Source organism: Apium graveolens, chromosome 8 (assembly GCF_009905375.1).
Source record: "Apium graveolens cultivar Ventura chromosome 8, ASM990537v1, whole genome shotgun sequence".
NCBI classification, from domain to species: domain Eukaryota; kingdom Viridiplantae; phylum Streptophyta; class Magnoliopsida; order Apiales; family Apiaceae; genus Apium; species Apium graveolens.
Window position 1 is genome coordinate 142537718 of NC_133654.1, and position 23770 is coordinate 142561487.

Below are 23770 nucleotides of genomic sequence, written 5' to 3' on the forward strand. Positions count from 1 at the left end.
CTCTGGTATTTTTACACAGCACACTACAGATGATGTTATTTTGCAAAGCATGCTAGTTTTGATATCCAGTTTATACCTGTTTTACAGATTTCTCGTATATCAGTTTAATATTTGTTCCTATATTATTTTATACAACCTGTTACTGGTTATTCATTAAGAGGTACTGTTGAGCAATAGATTGCTCACCCTTGCAGCTTGTTTTGTATTTATTTATTGCAGATGTCTAGAAGACCAGGTCAGCGTAGAGTGTCAGCCTCCGGTCCTGGCTCCTCCGAGGTAGTTTGTATCAGGCCCTGAGGTCTGATGAGTTGTTGTAATAAGTGAGAGTGTCTGGTTTTGAATAAGTTAGTGTGTGTGTTGTAACCTAAATAATACTTGAACCTGTTTTGGCTCCTGGTTGGGGTCGTGTATTATAATAAAGTTTATTTAGCAGTTTTTGTTATAATTTATCATATTTTTGGTAACGTCAGCCCCTGACCCGGGGTTGAGGCCGTCACAGTTGGTATCAGAGCCACAGGTTCAAGTCCCTAATTTAGGTTAAGAGATGAGTTAGTAAGGTGTAGGAAGTATGTCCTATAGTGTGAGTCAGCAACTCATGTCGAGGAGCAACCTTAAGTGTAAGTCGAGGGTTCCGACGGCGTTACCCTGGCATCTATTAATATTTTAATATACTTGCCCTAACCTTGTTCTGTTTTCCTGTATATTGTTATGATTGACAGTGGCCTATAGTGATCTCCTGTTCTCCTTCTCGGAGAAACCCGTCAGACTCAGATGATTCAGATTCTGAGCGGACCTTAGATGTTGTAGCTGAGGAGACTTCCATGCCTCCTCCACATGTTCCTCCAGTTGTACCAGGAGGTGTGACAGGACCTAGTATTCGTCCTCACTGGATACGAAGGTCAATGTCGGCTGTTAGGGATTTCCCTCCAGGATGTGGTCCTAGTTCCTCCACCTCGAGACCACCTGTTCCTCCCTCTATTCATTCAGGTGCATCCTCCCCGATCCCTTACCATGTTCACCAAGCGGTGAACCAGTCTTTGATCAGAGAGCAGAGCCCAGGGTTAGCAGCTCAGCTTGACCAGATTCCGGTCGGGCCTTTCCAGGGTATTCCTGCCCCTTCCCCAGATGTGCAGGAGAGAGTTCGATCCTTGACTCAGGCTGCAGTAGAAAGAGCTCGAACCATTGACCGTTTCATTAGCTCAGAGTTTAGAGTTGTTCAGTACCGGGATCTTGTGAACTGGTTGGTATTTGAGTTAGGATCCATTGGTGGCAGTGGCAGTGGCTAGATTAGACTTGCAGGAGTGAAATACAGAGCTCGGAGTTAGTTGCAGGAGTTCTGTAGATGTTTTTCTTATGTATGTTTTCTTTGTATTGTAGCTTGTATTGGGCGGGGCTGCTATGACAGCCAATTTTGTTGAGTACTTAGTATGCTATGAGTGTTGTACTGTAGTTGTTAGATGGATTTGTACTGTTGTTGTATTACTATTATCTGATGTTACGGTTGTCGGTTTTATTTTATTGCACTATTGTTATTGTTGTAATTGTTGCTGGATTGTTAAATTTGGTTATGCATCATGGGTGGACCCAAATAAATAGGGAAGGGAATTTTAATTGTGACCGCATTCTCCTGATGCATAAAACTGTTGCTACCCGGGGGCACAATTTTCATATAAAACCTTTTTATTGTGTTTCAGGAGAATGCCTCCCAAGAAAAATTTCCCGTCCAATTCCTCCAGTAGGAACTCTAAAGGGGGCCCAGTCATGGATGGATTACTAGATTTGCTGCGCCAACAGTCTAATCAGATGGCTTAGCAGCAAGAACAATTCCAGCAGCAGCAACAGCAATTCCTACAACAGCAGCAACAACAGCAGCAATTTATACAATAACAACATCAACAAATCCAACAACAGTTTCAGCTTCAACATCAACCCCAGCCAAGAGAACCGAACCAGACTGTTAGTTTCAAGTCTTTTCAGTCAGTTAAACCCCCAGAGTTTAAGGGCGAGGTAGATCCGATTGCTGCTAGAATTTGGCTTAAAGAAATGGAGAAAGCCTTCACCCTTACTCAGGTGAGTGATGATTCTAAATCAGATTATGCTAGTTATTTTCTGAAAGGTGAAGCAAGTTTTTGGTGGGAATCTGTGTGTGCCTTAGAAGGAGAAGGCCCTGTTTCTTGGGCTAGATTCACGGAGTTGTTCCTAGAAAAGTATTTTCCAGATTGTTTACAGAGTCAGTTGGAAGTAGAGTTTTTGGAATTGAAGCAGGGAGAAAGGAGCGTGGCTGAGTATGAGGCCAAGTTTACAGAGTTGGCTCGACTAGCCCCTGGATATGTAAACACTGAGGTTCAGAAAGCTAGGAGATTTCAGCAAGGACTAAAGCCGGAAATTCATAGCGGAGTGGTAGCCTTGCAACTTAAGACGTATACCTCTGTAGTTCAAGCCACCCTGGTGATAGAGAGTGATCAGAAGTTGGCCTCCAAGGAAAGGGGTGATCAGAAAAGAAATTTTGAAAGTGGTACAGCTAATGCAGACCAGGAAGAGTCCAGTCAGAAGTTCCCAAGGAAGTTTGGCCGGAATAAGAATCGGAGATTTAGAAGGCAAGGCATGGCTCAGACAAATTCAGGTGTCACTTCAGTTGCCTCCGCCCCAGTCCAGTCAACCAGACCAGTTATGGATTGTAAGTTATGTGGTAAAAAGCATAGTGGTCTGTGTTGGAAGGATGTTCATTGTTTTAAATGTGATAAAAAGGGTCATTACGCGTCAGAATGTAACCCAGGAAATGTCGAAGTCACTTGCTTCAGGTGTGGTAAGGTTGGGCACATCTCCAGAAACTGCAAGATGGCTACTCAGGGTAATGTAGGAGGTAATGAATCTCAAGGACCAGCAACTAGTACAGCGAGAGCCAGAACCTTTAAAATGACCAAGAAATCTAATGCTCAAGATTCAGATGTGGTTGCAGGTAAGCTTTCTCTAAATTCAGTGCCTGTTAAGGTTTTATTTGATTCGGGAGCATCTAAGTCCTTTATATCTAAAGAATGTGTAAGTAAAATGAATTTGATGTTGGAAAATTTAGATGAGCCCTTATCGATAGAGGTAGCTAATCAGGATAAAGTCTCAGTAAACCAGTTTTGCCCTAGATGTCAAATAGAAATTTGCGGGCATTTCTTTTTGGTGGATCTAATACCTTTTCAGTTAGGAGAGTTTGATATAATTTTAGGAATGGATTGGTTGTCTTGGCATAAGGCAAATATTGATTGTAAGAAAAAGAAAGTTTTATTATACTCAGAAGACAATAAAAGGATGGTTTATCAAGGACAAAAACAGGGCAAGAAATTTCTTTCTATCTTGAAAGCGAAGAAGTTATTGAGACAAGGTTGTGAAGCATACTAAGCCCATATTGTGGACACTGAGAAGAGAATACCCAAATTGGAGAAGATTTCGGTAGTTAATGAATTTCCAGATGTGTTTCCAGACGAGTTACCAGGATTACCACCAGATCGGGAGATTGAGTTTTCTATTGATTTGATTCCGGGAGCAGAACCAGTTTCAAAGGCACCTTATCGTATGGCCCCAGTAGAAATGAAAGAACTAGCTAAACAACTTCAGGAACTTTTGGATAAAGGGGTAATCATACCAAGTGTATCCCCGTGGGGTGCGCCAGTGTTGTTTGTGAAAAAGAAAGATGGAAGCATGAGATTGTGTATTGACTACCGAGAATTGAATAAGTTAACCATCAAGAATAAGTACCCCCTACCCAGGATTGATGATTTATTTGATCAACTGAAGGGATCATGTTGTTTTTCCAAGATCGACTTAAGATCGGGCTATCATCAGTTGAAGATCAAGCCTGAAGATATACCAAAGACTGCTTTTCGAACCAGATATGGCCATTACGAGTTTCTAGTGATGTCATTTGGGTTGACTAATGCGCCAGCAGTTTTTATGGATTTAATGAACCGGGTGTACAAGGAGTACTTGGATAAATTTGTTATTGTATTTATTGATGACATCCTCATCTATTCAAAGACCAAAGATGACCATGCCAGACATCTAAGGATTGCATTACAAAGGTTGAGAGAAAAACAATTATATGCTAAGTTCTCAAAGTGTGAATTTTGGTTGGAGGAAGTTCAGTTTTTAGGTCATATAGTTGGTAAAGATGGTATTAAGGTAGACCCTGCAAAGATTGAAGCGGTATCCAGATGGGAGCAGCCAAAGACCCCGACGGAAATTAGAAATTTTCTTGGATTAGCAGGCTATTACCGAAGATTTGTGAAGGACTTTGCCAAGATTGCAACCCTGTTGACCAAGCTGACACGAAAAAATGAGAGATTTGTTTGGACAGAGAAATATTAAGAAAGCTTTCAAGAGCTAAAGAAAAGACTAGTGACAACACCAGTGTTAGCATTACCAGATGAAACCGGGAATTTCGTAATTTACAGTGATGCTTCTCTTAAAGGATTAGGTTGTGTGCTAATACAACATGATAAGGTTATTGCGTATGCGTCTAGGCAGTTAAAGCCCCACGAGCAGAGATATCCAGTTCATGATCTTGAGTTGGCGGCTATAGTGTTTGCTTTGAAGTTATGGCGTCATTACTTGTACGGAGTGAAGTGTGATATCTACACGTATCATAAAAGCTTAAAGTATATATTCACCCAAAAGGACTTAAACATGAGACAAAGGAGATGGTTGGAGTTGATTAAGGACTATGACTGTTCAATTAACTATCACCCAGGTAAGGCTAATGTGGTAGCTGATGCCCTTAGTAGAAAAGAAAAATTAAACATGGCCCGTATCGCGAATGAATTAGCACAGGACTTGGGAAAGATGGAAATCGAAATTCGAGTATCAGGTGAAAACCGGGAATCGTTATACAAGATTTCTTTCCAGCCAGCTTTAATGGAAAAGATTAAGAGATGTCAAGAAGAAGTTATGGAACGAGAATTGGAAGATCTGACAGGAGAAGAATTATGTACTCAAAAGGATAATCGCGGTCTATACAAGTTTTCCTCTCGTATCTGGGTTCCTAACGTAGCAGAACTAAATAATGAAATATTACATGAAGCACACAATTCTAGGTTTTCTATTCACCCTGGTAGCACGAAGATGTACCAAGATTTAAAGAAACACTTCTGGTGGCCAGGAATGAAGAAAGAGATTGCGGAGTGGGTTAGCAAGTGTCACGTGTGTCAGAGAGTAAAAGCAGAGCACCAAAGGCCCAGTGGATTGTGGCAGCCTCTAGAAATTCCACAGTGGAAGTGGGAAGAAATTGTAATGGATTTTGTGGTAGGCTTATCGAGGACAAGATTGAATCACGATGCCATTTGGGTGATCATTGATAGATTGACCAAGTCAGCGCATTTCCTCCCAATTAATGAAAAGTATTCTCTGGAAAAGCTAGTTAAAATATATTTAGATGAGATAGTTTCCAAGCATGGGGTACCTGTGTCTATAGTATCAGATCGAGATGCAAGATTTAATTCAATATTTTGGACAAAGTTTCAAGAGTGTTTAGGAACTAAATTAAATATGAGCACCGCTTATCATCCTCAAACTGATGTCCAAAGTGAGAGAACGATTCAGACGATCGAAGATATGTTAAGGGTATGTGCTTTGGATTTCAAGGGAAGTTGGGACGACCATTTACCATTAATAGAATTTTCCTATAATAATAGTTACCATGCCAGCATTGGAATGCCACCCTACGAAGCTTTATATGGATGAAAGTGTAGATCACCTCTATACTGGGATGAGATAGGAGAAAAGAAAGTGTTAGGACCTGAATTAGTGCAGCAGACAAAAGAAGCAGTGGTGTTAATTTGGAAAAGATTGGAAGCCGCGCAGAATAGACAGAAAAAGAATGCAGATTTTCATTGAAAAGACATAAGATTTGAAATAGGATCATTGGTATTACTAAAAGTTTCGTCATGGAAGGGATTGGTTCGATTCGGTCAGAAGGGTAAACTAAGTCCGAGATATATAGGACCATTTGAAGTTTTGAAGCAAATAGGAAAAGTGGCATACAAGATAGCGTTACCACCGCAATGGCAACATATCCATAATATATTTCATGTGTCAATGTTGAAGCCGTACATTCCTACCTCGAATCAAGTAATTGAATATGAACCGATCGAGCTTCAATCGGATTTATCTTATGTGGAGCAGCCAATCCAAATATTAGATCGTAAGGAGCGTGTACTTAGAAATAAATCTATTCATATAGTTAAAGTACTTTGGAGAAACCCTAGGGTAGAAGAGTCTACCTGGGAACTAGAATCAGATATGCTTGACAAATATCCTCACCTATTTAACTAGTAAAGATTCTGAGGGCAGAATCTTTTTAAGGGGGGAAGGATATAACGACTCGTATATTTCTGTAACATTTAAATATGTAATTATTGCGTAGTTAATTAATAAAGAAGTTTATATCACTCATGGTCTCTGTGTTTACTTATTATCGTTTATATGCGATGGTTGGATTTTGTAGTGTGTTTTATAATTAGCTGGTGCACAGCGTTATTTTGGTTTCATTTATTTTCTTTTAAAAGTGATTTTATGATAATTTTAATTCCGAAATTATTTGGGTTGTCTCCAAAATTGTTTTATGATTTTATAACCTTGCTAATTATTTTAGGGATTTTACAAAATTTACAAATCAACATTCTGTCATTTATTTATTCTTCAATGATTTTCTGAACTCATTTAAATGGTAAAATCCATATTTAATTCCAGGATTCTTCAAAAATCATGAAACTCATATTTTATTAAGTTCATAATATTCTGGGAATTTTAAAATTATTTTGGTAATTTTCGGGATTAATTTTACCTGCGCTTTGTTTCGTTTAATCGTTAAAACGCGGGTATAAGTTTTGTACCAAAATTTATTTAATATTTACGAAAAATTCATTTTTAATAACTTCAAATTATTTGTGACATTTTAAAACTATTTCGATAAATTTCCAGATTTATTTTACCCTCAAATCGGTTCGATACATTGTGAATATTCAGAGTAACAGGATGGGACACGTGTTATACAATTGAAGGCGGTGGCATTTTGTTTTGCACGTATCCTGTGTACAATTTTTGCCTTTGGTTTCTTTCTCTCCTGGGTTCAATATCAATCTCTGTTTCTAGACTCTCTCTCTCTCTCCGTTCTCTCTCTTACCTCTCGTTTCTCTCGTTCTTGTTTCATCCACCTTCTTCCTCGTCTCTTCCCTGTGCCCATTTCTTGTTGGCCTCGTTCTCTTCCACCGCCGCCTAGTTTCGGTGAGGCTTGGAGGTTGATTAGTTCCGTTTGGTTATATATATATTGTGTGTGTATATGTGCTCGTGTATGTGTGATACTGTGGTATGTGTGCGTTTTGTGTGTGTATTGCGTGTGTGGCCGGTGTTTCTGGCCGCCGTTGGCTCTGTTTCCGGTTGTGGTTGTGGCTGTCCCATTTCCTTTCCCCAATTCTGCGCGTGAGGCGCGTGCTCAGTATCCTGTTGTTGCTGTTTGTTACTCGGTTCAGTTGTTTCTAAATTTTTATTATTATTATTACTTTTGCAGGAAATTATTTGACTGGATTTTGTGAGATAAAATAATTTGTGTGCGGGAAATTAATTAATCGGTGAAATTTATTAGGACACCTGGATATTTTCGGGCACCAAAAAATTTTGCCACCGAGTGCGATGAATTTTTACGAGCGCGCGGTGGACGGTTGTAATAACCCCAATTTTTGGAATTTTTGAAACCATTATGAATAGTGTTTTGCTGATTATGCTGAATAAGAAAACTTTTCATGCCACACTATGTAGGGGTTATTTTATTGATCTTCTGGGATATTATTAGTACTCTATGTGGTATATAAGTGTATGTAAAGATCGTCAGAATTCAAATCTGAACACTTTGATTTTTCTCGAAAATCCACCAGATACAGAAAGAATTGAGTATAAGGTAACAGGATAAAAAGGATTTAAATTCAAGGATTTTAATAGAGGATCATAAAAGGAATATAATGTATTGAGAAAGGTTAAGGGAACCTAAGTAATAAGATCCCGGGTATGATCCCTCAAACGATATATGAAAACGAAAGCTAAGGGAACCGTATAACAGATCAGCGGTCATTAGCCAAATAATTAAAAGCTAATCAAAGAGATTAGTGAGGATGATCTCATCAAACCAATAAGAAGAGGACAAAGGAGGGAGGGTGACATCACATGGTGACATAAGCATGACCAAGCAAAGTGTGTTGTTGGTTGAATTAGAACCACACAAAAGTTACCATGGTAAAAAGGTAATAAAACAAAACAAAACAAATCAAAAAATCAACCAACAAAGCCAACAATTCATTTTCACCAAAAACATAACATTTTCTCACCTTTCTTCTTCCATGCTCTCGGCTTTTTCTTCTTTTCCAAAGCAAGAAAATCAAAATCCTAGTTCCAAGCTTTGTTAAATTGCAAGGTAATTATCTAAGACTCCTTATGCATAGTTATGGATATCCTATAAGTTTGAACTCCTAAATCATTCACAATCTCTTCCTAAAAATCATGGAAGAAGATGGTGAATAGTGTTTTTCAAGAACTAAATTTTTTGTTCTTGAAGTTTTGTTTAGATTAAGCTTGGATAAGGACTTTAAGGGTGATTCTAAGCTATTCACTTGATTCTCCACTCTCCAAGGAAGGTATAACCCCTCCAAACCCTAACTTTATTTGAGTAATTAGGTTTAGTTTTGTTGTTATAATTCATGAGAGGCTTGCTAGTTGTAAATGTAGAGATTAGTTGATTTTGTGAAGTTTTTGGAGTGGTAGTTCTTGGATTGTTGATTAATGAACTTAAGTGTAGTTTAAATTCAAGTTTAAGAATAGTATAAATTGATAATATGGAGTTGTTGGGGCTGTTATGGTGAGTTATGGATGGAATTTTGATTGGGTTGTGATTGTGGATTGATTGTGGGTTGATTTGGAGTGGTTTAAATTTGGATAATCACGTAAACATAGTCGTCGTAATGTCCGATTTACTTTAGGCTGTTTTTGTTCTTAACATTAGGACCCGTGAACTCACTTCTAGGTTTTGACCATTGCCATGATTAGATATTTCATGTTACGAGCTTCGTTTTGATATGTAGTTCGTTTGATTCCGATGTACGGTTTAGGAGAAACGGCCGTTTTAAGTAACGACGTTTCGCGAACGAATCATTACCCCTCGCCTTACTTTGAAACATAGGTTAAAGACCAAAAATGACTAATTGGAGTATGAAACAATTATGTAAAGTGTATTAGGCAGTTGGTAAGACACTCGCGAAAGAATCGCCTTAAAACTCGTAATGGTTAATTTAATAAAAATGGTGGAGCCGAGGGTACTCGAGCGACTTAAGAGAATCATTGAGCGCAAAGCGAGCGTTAGAGTCTAAATTGGTTAAAGTATAGATTGATAAGTGACTTTGGTTTAATTCCAACTTATATTTTGTTTATAGGTTACCAAACTCGTCCCAATCCATTTATAACCCCCAGTCGCTCAGGAAAGTTTTCTATCCGTTATATTGTTGTTGTGATGTATACATTTGTATATGCATTATCTTGTGATAGATGCATAATGGTTATTTAGCAAATTCCTGCGATATATTGTAGCATGTGATATGGTATATATGCATGCCTGTTTCGTATTCTTGATACATATATCTATTGATTCAGTTGATAATACCTATGCTAGAGATAAGCGGCAATTTGCATATACCCTTAGTATAGGGGACCCAAAGGTAAACATTTTTCTAAAACCGGGAGTCGAGGCTCCCGAGTATAATATATATATATTTATATATATATATGAATAGTTTTCAAAACTATGAATCGAATAAGGTCTATTCGATAACTTTATTTTATTAATGAATATTATTTTGAATATTCATTCGAGGGCTTATGACTCCGTTTATTTTATTAATGAATATTATTTTGAATATTCACTTGAGGGCTTATGACCCCGTTTATTTTATTAATGAATATTATTTTGAATATTCATTCGAGGACTTATGACTCCTATTATTTACTAATTATTATTCTTTATTTTATTAAGGAATAATGTGTCGATGATCAAACTCACTTTTGATTATTCAAATAAAGATAGTACTTTCGTATAAGTATATCTTGGGTTATTTAATATTCATTGTAAGTATAAGTTTTAAAACTTCTACTTCAATTATTTTATAAAGATTATTCTTTATAAGAATATTATTTAAATAATAATATTCAGATATTCCCTAATAATTGGGACTGATTTATTTCATTAAATCAGCACTACTCCAAACATTCTTAAAAATGTTTGCGAGCCTTCAAAATGATTTTAAAAGTTAGAGCGGACCCCAAAACTCATTTCTTTTATATATTTAAGATCTTCCTTTCAAAGGGGATTTAAATATTCACTCAAAACCTGAGGGATCCGACTCTGTGGTGTGTTTTATATTCGCAACCAGGTTGCTATTTTGATAAAAGAGTTTTGATTACTTACCCAATACTCGGGAAGTAAAATTCTTGGAACAAGTTAATCCATTAACAGGCATCGCCTGGGAAATATCGGTGAGTTTCCCTTTCCAACTAGATACGACTTTTGGTGGAGCCGTATCAACAAGTTTCTACTTGGGGAAAGTGGGGACGAGCTTTACGTTTCATAGTCATGGATTTCATCTGAACTAGGAGTGGCGTAACTGGTCGAGTGGCGCCGGCCCAGCCTTATTATATTAGCCCAAATGGCCTGGAAGTTTCGCTAAGACGGTACATTCCTTAGGAGTCCAGTGTTCGGTTGACAAGTAAATCCGACAGGATCTCCTCTACATGTAGAAAATGGTGGGGTTGTACTACTGCGACTGATCATCGTAAGTGGTCTTCCTGGCGCGACAAACTCCCGTAATGAGTTCATCATCCAGTTGGATATTTCTGCAACACTACCCAGAGCACCTCGATAGAAAGGCTACGGTTAGGCGATTGTTGAGTGTTGGCAGGGTCAAGCTTTCAAAATGATGTTTGCATCAAATGAAGTATCTTGTAACTTCATTTTATGTTGATGATATTTTAAAGATTGATTCTATACAAGTTTTGTCTTGTAGCTTAATCTATGGGATGAACTAATTATAACTTGAACGGTGGTAGTTCAAGTAGTATTTGGAAAAGATATAAGTATATTGGAGTATCTTGTAAATTCATCTTTTAAACTTATATCTAGTAAATGATTATCTTATGCATGACAAAGATTTTCAGAAAAATGTTGAGACAAGGTTAGATAAATGAGATCTCCTTGCAACGATATTTTTATACAGTTATAAACTGGAACTCTGTGTATATTATGCATGGAAGAGGACTTCCAAGATTTTGAAAAGTATATATACATATATACTGAATATTTTGTGACTTGGTCGCGGTAAGATATCAAACTTGGTTCATTTCTTCTTGACCAAGACTTTCATGAGTACTATGAGAATGCTCATATATTGTAAATCATTATACATATTATTTTGGTGGGCTTGTTGCTCACCCTTGCTTTCTTCTTTCATCACACAACATCAGATAGACAAGATGAACAGGACCAAGCTTCCAATTCGTAAGCGGTTAGAAAATGTTCCGCAGTTTTTTGAAAGCGTTGATGCCGCCGTAGCTGAGGTAGGAGCTACCAATAGGCTAGGTTTTCAACTATTGATGAACCAGACTATGTATAATATGAATTATAATAATGGCAAAGAAATGTAAATTTATTCAGAACCTTCTTGAGGTGTAATGGCTTATTATGTGGAATAAAATGACTTGTGTTATTTTTGGGTATTCATCTCTGAGACTATAACTTGCGGTGTGTGTGTGTATATTGTGGGGTCACAGTACGCAGTAATTGGTTGATTGTTAAGATTAAGTGTTGTTAAAGGATATGGAACTCGTGACAACCCGAATCCCCGACCCCGGATTTGGGGGTGTTACAGAAATGGTATCAGAGCGAAGCGTTATAAACCTCAGAGATGATGTGACGTTAAGATAATAAGTTTACTAAGATAATAAGAACTCTTGCCAAGTTCATAGTCGGACTACCTAACGTAGTACTGATAGTTAAAACCCTTATGGGAACCCTTATAAATATCGTGATAGAAGTATAGTTCGTTATCATATATGGTAGCGGGACTCCGAACCCTGAGGTTGAGGAGCAACAACGCGATGATGTTTATTAGTTATTGGAGATCAAATTGTGGATCCGATAGAGCGTCCTAACACGGGACCGGATGATGTTCATATTGAGGATGTAGCGGTTGAGGATGTTGTCCTAGATAGGATTATCGCTGAGAAAGAGCATGTGAAGGATCCTGATGAGAATGAATAAAGGACCACTGAGGAATTGATGACCATGGTTAGGGCAACTACCAGAGGTAGGATTGGCCGGTCACTACCAGAGGTTCGTTCAAGTTTGTAAAGATAGTAGCCCCTTTAATGCGGCTTACTCATAAGACTGAGAAGTTCGAATGGATAGAGAAATGTGAGAACAGCTTTTAAGAACTGAAGCAAAGATTGGTGACGGCCCCTATGATGGCATTGCCGGATGGAAAAGAAGATTTTGTGATCTATAGTGACGCTTCGCATAAGGAATTAAGGTGTTTCTTATACAGCACATCAAGGTTATCGTGTACGCGTCAAGACAATTAAGGGAATATAAAATTCGATATCCCCACCCATGAGCTTGAGCTCGTGGCAATAGTTTTGCCCTAAAGATTTGAGGCACTACTTGTATGGAGAGAAGTACGAGATTTACACAAGCCATAAGTGCTCTAGTGCATTTTCACGTAGAAAGATCTCAACATACGCCAGAGGAGGTGGTTAGAGCTAATCAAGAATATTGATTGGGAGATTCTTTATCATTCGGGGAAAGCCAATGTGGTGGTTGATGCCTTAGTAAAAAAAAAAGAGAGACTCAAGATGATAATGTCTTTGGGAGAGTTTATGAGAGATTTTGAGAAAATGGAAATAGAAGTGAAGGTAACCGGAGCCGGTACCGAAAAGATGTTTGAGATTGCAATACAGTCTGAATTATCGGAAAAGAATATATTGTGCAAGAAAAAGTGATGAATGAAGGCAGAGAGCCAACAATTAGATAAAAGATTAATACTGAGAAAGATGATAAGGGAATAATGAGGTATTCCTACAGAATTTGGGTTCCAAATGTTCAAGAGCTTAAAGATGAAATCTTAGATGAAAGCTAGTTTGAGAAATAAGATTTAGAGCAAACCCTGAACGTGATAGTCAGGGAGGTCGCCATCAAGATAGAAGGAACCCATAACATAATGGAGTGGAAAATGAGGATTTTAACGTATAAGATAACCCCAAGTATGGGAGAAGGATGAAACATTTCATACTAAGGAAACAGAAAGTCGAGTAAGGAAAGGAGACCCGAGACGGTACTCCTATACGGCAATTCATAGACCTGTCTAAAAAGAACTTAGACTATTATCCCCAACCACCACCTTGAGGAAACAATGTGGTAGGAAATTCTTTCATGACCTTTAAGTCGCTAAGCTCTCAGAGTTCCAAGGAAATAGCTAACCCAGCCGAGGCAAGAGCCTGGCTAATGGAAATACAGGAATCATTTGACGAAGCACAAAAGACTATTTTTGGTCACTTACCCTCCTAAGAGAGAGACCACCCGCTGGTGAAAGGCCAAGAAAGGCACGGAGCCAGAGGTTATGATAAACTGATTAAAGTTCAGTCAATTGTTTTCGGGAAAATCATTCCCAAGGATAAGGAGATAGTGTAAAAGCTTTGGAGCTAGAACAAAAGCGGACGAATATGATGAATTATGAATCTAAGATTGTAAAAGTTGTGAAGATTCCTTCTGAGGACACGAATCCAGAATGACGGGATGTTTGAAATCAATGCTTATGTTGTGTTGGTTCATGAAATAATGATAAGAGAAAGGAAAATAAAATGGAATTGAAGTGGAAAGGAGTATAAAGGCAAGAGAGTTTGAGGAATGATAAGGGAGTTGGGTATTAGGAAACACTAAAGACTCGTAGCAATAGAAATAGAAAAGTATGTAATCGTCAGGATGAGGGTGATTCACCATGAGTTAAAAATTGATGGTTGAAGGCATAAGAGATACATATATTTTATTCCCTGTAAGTTGGGAGGATCCGAGGAAACCTTGAGATAGTTCGAAGGATAAATAATGAGACGCGGATAGACTAAGGAGACAAGAAAGTAAGAAATTAGGAAAATTGGATGAAGGAAGTGACCTTCAAGAATGTGAAGTGTAAGACTGGTGGCTGATATCCAGATAGGGAGATGCCAGGTATGAAAGATATCCCAACATTGAGATGACTGTTGAGATAAACAACAAAAGTAAATAAGGAATTATTAAGAAGAAGTTCACGTTGAACACGGCCAATATCTTCCGGAATATCCTTGTTATCGTTACCAAATTAGGCAAGAAAAGAGGATAACCGTTGTTATCTTTTGGAGGCCATATTGATGGACCTCATTTTGAATACAGATGTTATTGTGAAATTAGGCATATACTATCGAGGTGGGAATAATTGAATAAGACACCCTTATCAGGGATATATGACTTGATTTATCCATGGAATGATGCATGTACCTTTTTAAAGGTGGAATTAAGGATAGAACATCGGTAACTTAAAATGAATCCTAGGGGAATGCATAAAGGTTGGCATTTCACCCTTAATAGGGATAGTATGAGTTTTGACAGTATGAATTGGAAAGGATTAAGGTAATAACAACCTTTAAGAATCAGTGGAGAAATTTTTAGAAGTACATAGACAATGGTTCTAGTATTAGTACATGGTATTTTGATATGCCCTATATCTAGGAAATACAGGAGGAACGATTCAAGGATAACCTTAGAGGTTTTACAAGGTGAAAGGTAATATTCAAAATTCTCAAGAATAGAAATTTTGATTAAGGAAATATGAAGTAATAATAATAATGCCAGGTGGGGCACATATTAAACCATGAGAAAGTATAGATTGAACCCAACAAAGGTCAAGAATGGTGAAAACGAGAAGGACCCAAGATAAGAGACGTCCTAAGTATGATCGAGAGTCAGTCGTGACAATGATTAACCTCTAAAGACTGAGGCAATAACTTATGGAAAAATGGTGAAATTTTTTTTTTACTCATCAGATTTTAAGGAAAACATCTTCACATAAGCAGTGATTGAAATGAGGTAGAAAATTTATTTGGAGGTGGTTAAAATGACATTGACTGTAAGGAAATTTTACTATCAGGAAAGGCCAAAGAGGTGGCCGACACCTTAGAGGTAAGAGGATAATTATAGGCGCTTGTGCCAAAGGAATACAGTGATGATGGTTAAAGCTGTGAAGGTTGTATTATGGTTTGGAAGATTGACATTCCTTCTGATGACTGTGCAATACCCAACCGTAATAGTAGTTTGGTAAAGGTTTAATTCGTAAAAAAATCGCCATGAGCGGGCTATCTATCTTAGAAGGAACTATCCTGAGATTAATCCAGGACCATGTTTCAAAAAGGACTAAACAAACCTTTGAGTTAAGTCTTCTATTGAAGGCATATGATTAAGAATGGTATTAACCTGCTATCGTTGCTTTGATCGAAACTCTTCTGCAATTTTATCTGCTTCATGTCATATGTACGTCAAGTTCAGGAGTGTTCTTCATGAATCATGAACGGTGATCATGTTACCTCCTTAGAAGAATTCAATACGAGATGCATGGACTCCGTATAGTTAGCTATTAAGACTTCATGGAAATAAATTATTATAGTAGGTCAACGGTGGACCCTAGTAGTGCAGCAATGATTCTGCGAGTAATGAGTCGATTACAACCGTGAGAATTGTATTGGAATGGATGTTGAGATTAAGTACCACTAATCGGGTTGTAGTGATGTATAAGTTATCATTGATAAACTAATTAAGTAGATTATCTACCTATTGAATACTTTTTCCTTCTTATTAATAGAGAGTCGTATTACTATACGAGGAAGGTTGCGGTGCAAGCATAGAATTCTAAGTAACGACGATGTATAAAATGAGATTCCAGATTCGATTTTCGATGTCGAGGGAGTTTCAAAGGTGATTGAGTATAAGCTTGAGGAAGAGCATGGGTCCATAAAATGATGGACGGAATAGCAAAAATATTTAAGCATGCAAATGCGATGCGATAATACTTGATGTTGATATATATACATATGTTTTGTTCTCCTATGACAAACCTCTATAGTTCAGAGGTAGGTTCCAAGCCAGATATTTTGTGGCAATATATTTTTTTTCATATATACAATTCTCTTCAATTCATTCTTTTCTCTTCTTTTCATTTCATATAAACTGAGAAGAACAACCCTTCCAGAAGGGGAGGTATTGCCGAATGACTATCTATCTGTGTGATAGAAGCCTAGTAGGATACCATCTATTGTTTAATTGCTTGTCAAGTACTAAAGGCTGGCCACCTTCTATACTAACTATGCAATGTAACAAGTGTTCATGATCATAGTGATCTCTCAATAAATTCTTTTACTTCTATATGAAGGACCAAGCTTTCGAAGATGGAGGCAGCTAGAGAGGAAGTGGTACCAAGTATGGTGGTATTCCGATTCTAACGCATTCGTGATACTAAGGTTGACGTGGTTATTAAGAGGTTATAGAACGCTAACGAGCAAAAGTATAACCAGTATAATATTAGGAACGGAAGGTAGTAGCGATTATGAACTGGAAAAGAATGGGTATTGAGAAGCAAAAGCTCTAATGCTAAAAACTATAATGAGAGTCTGTGCAATAGACTTGAAAGAAGTTGGAATGATCACTTAACGCGGATTGAGTTTTCTCACGATAATAGATCGTATGTCAGGTATCGAGATGTCGTCTTATGAGATCTTTGAGGGAAGACAATGTCGATCTCCCTTATGTTAGGATGAAGTTGTAGAGCGCAAGATGCTCGGACCAGCAGTGATCCAAAGGATCAAGGATATAATAGATCTAATCAGAGGACGGCTGGTAGTAGCCCAAGATGGACATAAGAAGTATGTTGATTTGACATGAAAGGACAAAGAATAGGAAGTAGGGGACCTAGTGCTATTATAGGTATTCCCTTGGAAAGGATGGATGAGGTTCGGAAAGAAAAGAAAGCTAAGCCCACGAATTGTTGGGCCCTTGGATATATTAAGACGTATTGGGAAGTTAGCATATGAGCTATCCCTACCCCCGAACATGTAGCAAGTTCATAACGTGTTCCACGTATCAATGTTAAGGAAGTATAATTTGGATGCCAGACAAATAGGGGCATATGAGCGCATAGGCATGCAACCAGACGTAACCTATATGGAGCAACCAGGAAGGGTTATAGATCAAAAATGGACAAATACTTAGGAGAAGAGTTATCAAACTAGTCAGAGTTTGATGGTAGAACCACAATATGGGGAAATTACGTAAGAGTTAGAAAGTGCAATGTTAAGAAAGTATCCATACTCATTTTCTATCTGATTCCGGGACGGAATCCTTTTAAGGAGGGGAGACTGTAATAACCCCAATTTTTGGAATTTTTGAAACCATTATGAATAGTGTTTTGCTGATTATGCTGAATAAGAAAACTTTTCATGCCACACTATGTAGGGGTTATTTTATTGATCTTCTGGGATATTATTAGTACTCTATGTGGTCTATTCAAAACTATGAATCGAATAAGGTCTATTCGATAACTTTATTTTATTAATGAATATTATTTTGAATATTCATTCGAGGGCTTATGACTCCGTTTATTTTATTAATGAATATTATTTTGAATATTCACTCGAGGGCTTATGACCCCGTTTATTTTATTAATGAATATTATTTTGAATATTCATTCGAGGACTTATGACTCCGATTATTTACTAATTATTATTCTTTATTTTATTAAGGAATAATATGTCGATTATCAAACTCACTTTTGATTATTCAAATAAAGATAGTACTTTCGTATAAGTATATCTTGGGTTATTTAATATTCATTTCAAGTATAAGTTTTAAAACTTCTACTTCAATTATTTTTATAAAGATTATTCTTTATAAAAATATTATTTAAATAATAATATTCAAATATTCCCTAATAATTGGGACTGATTTATTTCATTAAATCAGCACTACTCCAAACATTCTTAAAAATGTTTGCGAGCCTTCAAAATGATTTTAAAAGTTAGAGCGGACCCCAAAACTCATTTATTTTATATATTTAAAATCTTCCTTTCAAAGGGGATTTAAATATTCGCTCAAAACCTGAGGGATCCGACTCTGTGGTGTGTTTTATATTCGCAACCAGGTTGCTATTTTGATAAAAGAGTTTTGATTACTTACCCAATACTCGGGAAGTAAAATTCTTGGAATAAGTTAATCCATTAACAGGCATCGCCTGGGAAATATCGGTGAGTTTCCCTTTCCAACTAGATACGACTTCTTGGTGGAGCCGTATCAACAAATTTCTACTTGGGGAAAGTGGGGACGAGCTTTACGTTTCAGAGTCATGGATTTCATCTGAACTAGGAGTGGCGTAAGTGGTCGAGTGACGCCGACCCAGCCTTATTATATTGGCCCAAATGGCCTGGAAGTTTCGCTAAGACGGTACATTCCTTAGGAGTCCAGTGTTCGGTTGACAAGTAAATCCGACAGGTTCTCCTCTACATGTAGAAAATGGTGGGGTTGTACTACTGCGACTGATCATCGTAAGTGGTCTTCCTAGCGCGACAAACTCCCGTAATGAGTTCATCATTCAATTGGATATCTGCAACACTACCCAGAGCACCTCGATAGAAAGGCTACGGTTGGGCGATTGTTGAGTGTTGGCAGGGTCAAGCTTTCAAAATGATGTTTGCATCAAATGAAGTATCTCGTAACTTTATTTTATTTTGATGATATTTTAAAGATTGATTCTATACAAGTTTTGTCTTGTAGCTTAATCTATGGGATGAACTAATTATAACTTGAACGGTGGTAGTTCAAGTAGTATTCGGAAAAGATATAAGTATATTGGAGTATCTTGTAACTTCATCTTTTAAACTTATATCTAGTAAATGATTATCTTATGCATGACAAAGACTTTCAGAAAAATGATGAGACAAGGTTAGATATATGAGATGACCTTGCAACGATATTTTTATACAGTTATAAACTGGAACTCTGTGTATATTATGCATGGAAGAGGACTTCCAAGATTTTGAAAAGTATATATACATATATACTGAATATTTTGCGACTTGGTCGTGGTAAGATATCAAACTTGGTTCATTTCTTCTTGACCAAGACTTTCATGAGTACTATGAGAATGCTCATATATTGTAAATCATTATACATATTATTTTGGTGGGCTTGTTGCTCACCTTTACTTTCTTCTTTCATCACACAACATCAGATAGACAAGATGAACAGGACCAAGCTTCCAATTCGCAAGCGGTTAGAAAATGTTCCGCAGTTTTCTGGAAGCGTTGATGCCGCCGTAGCTGAAGAAGGAGCTACCAATAGGCTAGGTTTTCAACTATTGATGAACCAGACTTATGTATAATATGAATTTTAATAATGGCAAAAAAATGTAAATTTATTCAGAACCTTCTTGAGGTGTAATGGCTTATTATGTGGAATAAAATGACTTGTGTTATTTTTGGGTATTCATCTCTGAGACTATAACTTGCGGTATGTGTGTGTGTATTGTGGGGTCACAGTATGCACTAATTGGTTGATTGTTAAGATTAAGTGTTGTTAAGGGATATGGAACTCGTGACAACCCGAATCCCCGACCCTGGATTTGGGGGTGTTACAATGGTATGACCCTGTTCTGAGTCCTAAATATTTTAATAAATAAAATTTGTATAAATTATGTTCAGGACTAAAATTTAGTTATGTGGCGATTCAAATTGATTTTGTTGAGATTTGACGTCGATTGATGTTTCGACGGGTAGACCTATAAACAGAGGAGTCGCTGTCCAATTTTTCTAAAAATTACCTTAAATTATAAATCGAGTTCATATACCTCGTTAATACAAATTAAACTCGGATTGCTATGTGCACCATTATTGAGTATATGTTATTGATATTAATATACTTACGAGTCAAAAATTATAGCGATGGGTAATTAGTTAGTGAGGAAAATTCAAGCATAATCGGTTGTCTAACCTAGGATGTTTCGATTTCGTAGGTTCGAGTCAAAGGACCCGGTAGTTCAAGTCAATTAGAGTTAAGCCAAAGTTAGTGCAAAGCTTTGCAAGGCAAGTACCCCTGAACTAATCTTTTACAGTTCAGTATATATGAATAGTTGTTTATTTAAAATATGTACTGGAACAGAACGTTTTAAGTTACGTATTCCCCGTATTTAAATATGTTTTGTTAATTGAGGTTTTGGGGGAAAAGTAACTTCTGAAAATGCCTATCTCTAGATTGTGATTTAAAAATTAAAAAGGGATTTTTGGAATGTGTGCTATAATGGTTTAAAAAGAGATAGGTGTAAATGGTTTTGGAAACTGGATAAACATAAATCAGATATTGGATGGTCAGTTGGCGTAAGAGGTCCGTTATTAGGTAACGGCCCATCATGGTTGCGTAAGAGGCTAAGTCGGATGCGCGCACTGGTAGTCCGCTTAGTCCAGCATGACAGAGACCTAGCTAGTCTCTAAGTTCCAGAACGAAATTTGTGGTGGGATAGACTGATCAGCTGTCCCTAGAATTCATCCTCTTTTATATATCTGATAAAGTTGGAATAGTTTATAGTCCCCGTAACGGGATCGGTGATTTATTGGTCCAACAATGGATAGTGGTTTTGGAAAGGAAATAGCATGCTAAAATTGAACTCTGGTATTTTTACATAGCACACTACAGATGATGTTATTTTGCAAAGCATGCTAGTTTTGATATCCAGTTTATACCTGTTTTACAGATTTCTCGTATATCAGTTTAATATCTGTTCCTATATTGTTTTATACAACCTGTTACTGGTTATTCATATAGAGGTACTGTTGAGCAATAGATTGCTCACCCTTGCAGCTTGTTTTGTATTTATTTATTGCAGATGTCTAGAAGACCAGGTCAGCGTAGAGTGTCAGCCTCCGGTCCCGGCTCCTCCGAGGTAGTTTGTATCAGGCCCTGAGGTCTGATGAGTTGCTGTAATAAGTGAGAGTGTCTGGTTTTGAATAAGTTAGTGTATGTGTTGTAACCTAAATAATACTTGAACCTGCTTCGGCTCCTGGTTGGGGTCGTGTATTATAATAAAGTTTATTTAGCAGTTTTTGTTATAATTTATCATATTTTTGGTGACGTCAGCCCCTGACCCAGGGGTTGAGGCCGTCACAAGCATGACCAAAAGGGAAGGAATTGTTGGATGATTGTGAGCCACACAATTTTTACCATGGTAACAACCTAATTAACAAGCAAATCATCACACAAATACCTAGGCAAACAAACAAGAAGCATTTCTTCTCCCCCCTCATTCTTGCTCTCGGCTTTTCCATGAAAAGCAAAGGAAAATTTTCAAAACTCAAGCTACACACCTTCAAAAATCAAGAGGTTTGTTTCTTTAGCTTCTATAATTCATAATTTAGATGTGCCATAAGTTTAAGCTCAAGATTCCATGTTTAATATAGCTAATCAATTCATCAAAGTTCTTGGTGAATAGTGTTTTCAAGAAACTAACTTTGTGTTTTCTTATGTTTTCTTCAAGATCCAAGCTTAGTAGAGATAGTTAGTGGTTATTTAAGGCTTCCTAAGTGATTCTCCACTCTCCAAGGAAGGTATAACCCCTCCAAACCCTAACTTTACTTTGAGTATTAGGTTTGGTTTTGTTTGTTATAGTTCATAAGAGCATGATTCTTGTAAGTTTAGAGTTTGGTTGGAATTATAATGATTTTGGGTTATAAATCTTGGTTGTTGGTTGATGAACCTTAAGTATAGTTAGTAGCTCTTGTTTGAGATTGAATAAGTTGGAAAAATCATGAGGTTATGGACTGAGTTAGTAAGGTTTGGATGAAGTTTGATGGTATTGGTGGTTATGGGTTGATTTGTGGTTGATTTGTGGTTGATTGGAGTAGTTTAAACTTTGGTAATCGCGTAAACATAACCGTCGTAATGCCCGATTTACTTTAGACTGTTTTTGTTCTTAACATCAGGACCCGTGAACTCACTGTTAGGTTTTGACCATTGCCATGATTAGATAGTTCATGTTACGAGCTTCGTTTTTATATGTGGTTCGCTAGAATCCGATGTACGGTTTAGGAGAAACGACCGTTTTAAGTAACGGTGTTTCGCGAACGAACCATTACCCCTCGCCTTACTTTGAAACATTGGTTAAGGCCCTTAAATGACTAATTGGATTATGAAACAATTATGTAAAGTGGTTTAGACAGTTGGTAGGGTACTCGTGAAAGAATCGCCTTAAAACTCTTAATGGTTAATTTATTAAAAATGGTGGAGCCGAGGGTACTCGAATGACTTATGTGATTCGTTAAGCATAGAAGTGACCATAAGCGAACGTTAGGGTTCAATTGGTTAAAGTCTATTTTCTTAAGTGACCGGGGTTTAATTCCGACTTATGTTATTGTTCATAGGTTATCGGACCCACTCTAAGCTTAAGTCTATCCGGGAGCACTCAGGCAAGTTTTCTACCCGTGATACTGTTGTTGTGATGTATATACATATATGCATTATCTTGTGATAGATGTATGATGTTTATTAGAAAATCTTGTGATATATTGGAGCATGCTGATATGGGATATATGCATGTCTGTTTCATAATCTTGATATCTATATGTTGATTCCAATGCTTATAGTTTCATAATACCTATGCTAGAGATAAGCAGTAATTGCGTATACCCTTAGTATAAGGGACCCAAAGGTGAACATTTTCTAAAACCAGGAGTCGATGTTCCCGAGTATATTATATATATATATATATATATAAATATTGTTTTTAAAACTATTAATTGAATAAGGTTTATTCGATAACTTTATTTTTATTAATGAATATTACTTTGAATATTCATTCGAGGACTTATGACTCCGTTTGTTTTATTTAATGAATATTATTTTGAATATTCATTCGAGGACTTATGACTCCTTTTGTTTTATTTAATGAATATTATTTTGAATATTAATTCGAGGACTTATGAATCCGCTTATTTACTAAATAATATTCTTTATTTTATTAAAGAATAATATTTCGATAATCAAACTTATTTTCGATTATTCAAATAAAGATCATACTTTCGTATAAGTATATCTTTGGTTATTTAATATTCATTTCAAGTATGAGTTGTAAAACTTCTACTTCAATTATTTTTATAAAGATTATTCTTTATGGGAATATTATTTAAATAATAATATTCAGATATTTCTAATATATTGGGACTGATTTATTTTATTAAATCAGTATTACTCCAAACATTCTTAAAAATATTTTTGAGTCTTCAAAATAATTTTTAAAAGTTAGGGCGGATCCCAAAACTCATTTTTATATTTAAGATCCTTCTTTCGAAGGGGATTTAAATACTCGCTCAAAACCTGGGGGATCCGGCTCTGTGGTGTATTTTACATTCACAACGAGGTTGTTGTTTTGACAAACAGTTTGATTACTTACCCAATGTTCGGGAAGTAAGCCCATCTAATTGAGTCGGCATAAGCAACAGGCCGGAGTACGGTCTATCAAAGTTTAAGTGGATGGGTGGCAGTCCATCAACGCGTAAGAGGCCGGGTGGCGGTCCAGCACAAGGTCCATGTAATAACCCCAATTTTTGGAAAATTTTTGAAACCCTTATGAATAGTGTT